The following is a 5512-nucleotide window of genomic DNA, read 5'->3' on the forward strand; positions in this document are numbered from 1 at the left end:
ATCATCACCATTATCATCATCATCATCATCATCATCATCATCATCATCATCATCATCATCATAATCATCAACATGCATCATCATCATCATCATCATCAGCAGCAGCAGCAACATCATCATCATCATAATCATTATCATCATCATCATCATCATCATCAATATATTATTATTATTATTATTATTATTATTATTATTATTATTATTATTATTATTATTATTATTATTATTATTATTATATTATTATTATCATTATTATTATTATTATTATTATTATTATTATTATTATTATTATTATTATTATTATTATTATTATTATTATTATTTTCTCACCTTATTCTACGATAAAAAGTTCTGTTTCGTGTTGTTGCTTTTCTGGTGCTTGACAGAATTATGATAGACTAGCGTCTTATCCCAAGGACAACGAGCAATGACTATTATTTAATTGTATAGAAACAGGGATAAATCCCTGCTTCATGGGCGTGTAGCTCTGGGGGACTAAATTGACTTGGTAGCTATGTTTGCTGGATCTGGCGGAAAATAATTTTTCCTAGACTGTGCGGCTACGTGATCTAACATTCGCTTTCGGAACGGAACATCCTGGGTTCGAGCCTCGTTCGGCGTATAATTGAGTCCTTGGAAAGGCTATTTACTCAAATTCTCTCAGGTGTAAAATGAGTATCTGGTCATTAACAGCGTTGTATCTGACGGAAAAAATGGTTATGTCTCGTTCTACATGTTATGTGTTTCTGTTAATCAGGGACACTTTGTAAAACGCTTTGAGCACGTTTAATGGATATTGCGCTATGTAAAAGCGAACGTTTTTTAACTTGTGTCTTATGTAAGGGTATGAAATAATTCTTACATTGAGTAAATTACGGTTGGTGTCAATTTGAAAACGTGCAAAATTAGAAGCTGATTATTCCCCTTTGACTGGGTGGGGTTCCTACCTCCCATAGTGGGCAGAGAGGTACTTGCTATGTCCTCTATCCCCTCCTATCGGTTTTCCAATTGCTTTCTGTCTTTGTCTTGGAGTGAGATTGCTTGGTTTTGTCCTGACCTTGGTCGGAGTCCTTGCCTGGAGGGAAACAGTCGAATTATAGTTATTGTTTTGGGAGATGATATTTTTTTCCTTGCAAATCACCTCTCTGTTATGTACTGTTACTTTTTTCATTTTTAACATGATTTGTAAACATTTGAGTGTGTTCCTCTTATTGGGGATCTGTGCTTGTGTCTTGATGAGACTTTTAGGTGATCTTAAGCTAAGTACTTTGATAGTGTGCTCTTGGAATGTACATCTGTTTCCTATTTGAACCATTTCCCCTTTGTCTTCCTTTTTCTTGGGTGCTTTAATTGTAATCCTAGAACTTTTTACTATCCCATTTTCTTCCTTTTTACTGGCGCTGATATGACCTTAATGTGGTGCAAGCGCCGTAAAACTCTTAAAAACAAAAACAAACTTTCCCCTTTGAAAATTAATATATTTTTTAAAGGAAAGTTTCATTTATCAAAATATTGATATCCTTGATGAATTAAATCAAAATCAAAATTTCATTAGAACATTTACCGGATTGCACCCAAGCGACTTACACAAAGGTGCAGGCATTATAATCGAATGTGATTATGGGCTTGTTTTATCCAACTTGTTGTGATGGGCAATATTTTGCGTTGGCTTGGGAGTACTTCCATTACAACAAAGATCCCATATTAATTTGTGTTATCGGACTTGAATATAAATACACATCGCATTCTATGTAAAACAAGCTAATTTAAATATTATATCTAGTCTGCTGACAGAATAACGATCTTTACACAAAAAAATAAAAGTCATCTTTCATTTTAACAAGTTCAAGCTCAAGCTTACGTTTATTTATTTGCTAATAACATATATAATAAAAACAGATTTTATTTGTAATTGATTTATTAAACTTATAGTAACTGAATAAATAAATGAATAAATAAATACATAAATAGATAAATAAACTGATAAATAAATAAATAAACAAAGAAAATAAGATAGATTGAAATAATGTAAAATAAAAGGTAAAGTAAATAATTTCTGCGATTGATGTTTTCATATCTAATAAACCATTGTGGTTGACAAAAAACGTTAAACGTACAATTAATAAGAAACATAAATTGTATAAGAAATTCAAAAAGTATCCTACAACAGATAATTTTCATAATTATGTCAAGGTTAGAAATAATACCAAATACACGATTCAAAATGCTGTGAAAACGTATGAATGTACATTGGCACACGAATGTAAGAGTAGTCCGAAAGGCTTTTGGAGATACGTAAACAGAAAGTTGAAAAGAAAACCAGGTGTTAGTGTTTTACTGAAAGATGATGGTACCAAGGTTACTTCGGATATAGATATAGCTAATGTTTTAAATAATTATTTTTCATCTGTGTTTGTTCAAGAAGACACTACAAATATACCAACGTTCAATGTTACAAATCAATTAAACGTCCCCGATTTTTATATTACACAAGAAGACATACTTGCAAAATTGTTGAATTTAGACGTGACTAAAAGCATGGGACCCGATTCCCTTCATCCCCGTTTACTGAAAGAAGTGGCCTTTGAATTATCACAGCCGCTATCAACAATATATAATAAGTCTCTTGAATCTGGTACCTTACCCATTGAATGGAAACAAGCCAATGTTACTGCCATTCATAAAAAGGGAAGCAAACTAGATGCTGCAAACTATAGACCCATCAGCTTAACATGCATACTCTGTAAGGTTATGGAGTCTATCTTGAAAGACCGAATGATGGACTTTCTTGAAAGTCATACGATGCAAAACGATAACCAGCATGGTTTTAGATCAAAGAGATTATGCATTACTCAACTTTTACAGGTGATGGAGGATTTTACCAAGTTAATTCATCGTGATCAATGCATTGATGTTGTTTATCTTGATTTCCGCAAGACTTTTGATTCTGTACCTCATGAGAGATTATTCATTGAACTAAAAACATATGGATTTAAAGGGAATATCTTTAACTGGATTAAAGACTTTCTTAATAATCGAATACAAAGGGTCATTGTCAATGGTGTGGGGTCGGATTTTAAGAATGTAATTAGCGGTGTACCCCAAGGAAGCGTATTGGGGCCACTTTTATTTCTTTTATATATAAATGATTTACCATGTGGCATAAATTCAGCCTGCAAACTGTTTGCAGACGATACAAAGATCTATAGTACAACTGAACATCATAACATTCTACAAAATGATATATTTTCACTTTTCAAATGGTCTACAACATGGCATTTGGATTTTAATGTTTCGAAATGTAAAGTATTACATATAGGAAAAAATAATCCATGTCATAATTATTTTACCGATACTTCTATGTCAAACCTACTTTCCGTTGTGCCTTATGAAAAGGATGTGGGAGTTACTTTTGATTCACATTTGAATTTTGATTTACATATTGATAATTGTGTAAGCCGTGCAAACAGAATGATGGGAATAATATATAGAACCTTTATAAGTCTTGATAAAACCACATTTTTATATTTGTATAAATCGCTCGTTCGACCAATTCTAGAATACGGAAATTGCATCTGGAGCCCATTATATAAAAGACAATCTATTAGTATTGAAAGTGTACAGAGGAGAGCTACCAAAAAAATTTATACAATACAGTATTTATCTTATAAGGAAAGGTTAGAATTTCTTGACTTACCCAGTTTGAAATATAGAAGAATTCGTGGGGATTTAATTCAGGTTTATAGATTGGTACATGGTCTGGATAGGATAGACTTTTCTGATTTTTTTTTCATATTCTAATATTACTTTTACTAGAGGGGACAAGTTTAAGATTTTTGTCTCTAGATGCAAAACAAACATAAGACAAAACTGGTTCGGTATTCGTATTGTTCAGAAATGGAACAGTTTGAAATTTGAAACAAAGAATGCAAAATCTATGGATTATTTCAAGGTGTTAGTAGAGGGAATTATATGATGGGAGATTTATATATGACGAATAATACTTGTTTGCTCTGCTGTTGACATGGCTTTCAATCTTGTATGTTTATATTATGCATTATTATATTATTATGGTTATCTTCTATACGCGTGTGTATGTGTGTGTGTGTGTGTGTGTGTGTGTGTGGTTGTGTGTGCGCTTTGCATGTCACGGTTAAAGATATATGTTTGTACACCACATGAGTACATTTAAGTTGAAATACTATCTTTACCACGTGTATCGTTATTGTAATATTTAATCAATAGATTTATGGCATTACTAATTAATATTAAGGGCATTCAAAGGATCTTATCCTATTTTGCCCTATACCACATGTTATGTTATGTTATGTTATGTTATATCCTTTGGATTCTCCATTAATGAGAAAAATAAGTTTTTATACAATTTCTGATCAAAAATGAAAGCTTATTGACCATAAGCAAAACCCCGCTAACTCGGCGCTTAGCTCTCGAATCAATATAATTATAATCACCAATATCAGTCCAAAATCGTATTTAGGACTTGGCTAAGAAGTTCACAACATTGCCATCCGGAAATATAACGGACCAACATAAAAAAACTGTGTGTAACCATGATCGTTTATAGTCTGGTTAAAACAGTTAAATGAGAATTACTCATAAACGCGGATGGCAAAAAAACAATAACAAAGGCCTGAGTGACGTTAACTTCTAACTATCTATACTTGTTGGTTCGTACAATAGATACTCGTATATACATCAATTATTCGTGCTGTTTTCTGGTGTCAGCTAATCAGTGACGCGACCATGTCAATGAATGACCCACGAGTGTCCCGTCTTTCATCCATTTTCTATGGGGTGTCAGGGTGAAGCCATCGTTCACGTATAGCGAGAACGTAGCCATCGTAAACGTATAGATAGAATGCGGATGGCCAAGGAGTTCACAACATTGCCATCCGGAAGTATAACGGACCAACACACAAACTCTGTGTAACCATGAACTTTTATAGTCTGGTTAATACAGTTTAGTGAGAACAACTCACAAACGCGGATGGCAAAAACAATAACAAAGGCCTGAGTGACGTCATCTGCATACTATCTATAGCTTAACACTGAGAACGTTGCCATCGTTAACATATAGCCTGGCACTCGAACCCTATAGTACTGGCAGTTTGACGTCATTTTTTAGGTTCGTGTAGCGCCTAATGAGATGTTGTTAGTAGAGCTCAAGGAAACAAGTTATTTTATTGGTTGAACTTTTGAATACAACTCACGATGTGTTTTCTTTTGTGGCAAAAGACTGACCTTTTGAAGTCATTTTTGGTTAGTGTGAGCGTACCCATTGTAAAGTTATAACTATATATTGTCATTTTCTTTTTTTTTTTTTTTTTTTTTTGTAAAGAGGACGATGTGAACATTTATAACCATATTCGATTAAAAAAATAATTTGTGGTTAAAATTTCGGATAGATCTGTGTTGTATTTACAGCCAATTGATATTATTTTTGCCTGCCGGAACAGATAAGCGTTAAAAAAAAACAAATTCTATCTGGACC

The 5512-nt window shown here is 32.9% G+C and overlaps 1 protein-coding gene across 1 annotated transcript in view; it reads right to left on the reverse strand.

Moving 5' to 3' along the window:
- Positions 1–4893: 4893 nt before the first annotated feature.
- The window catches only part of LOC144969253 (uncharacterized), an 11843-nt gene continuing 11224 nt past the window's right edge, over positions 4894–5512 (reverse strand). Inside the window, exon 5 of the mRNA XM_078908366.1 lies at positions 4894–5512. This exon is cut by the window's right edge and continues 831 nt beyond it. The gene's annotated coding sequence lies outside the window, so the exon portion shown is untranslated.

The sequence above is a fragment of the Berghia stephanieae genome, chromosome 3 (assembly GCF_034508935.2).
Source record: "Berghia stephanieae isolate SIO BIC M18660-M18661 chromosome 3, UCSD_Bste_1.3, whole genome shotgun sequence".
Lineage (NCBI taxonomy): Eukaryota > Metazoa > Mollusca > Gastropoda > Nudibranchia > Aeolidiidae > Berghia > Berghia stephanieae.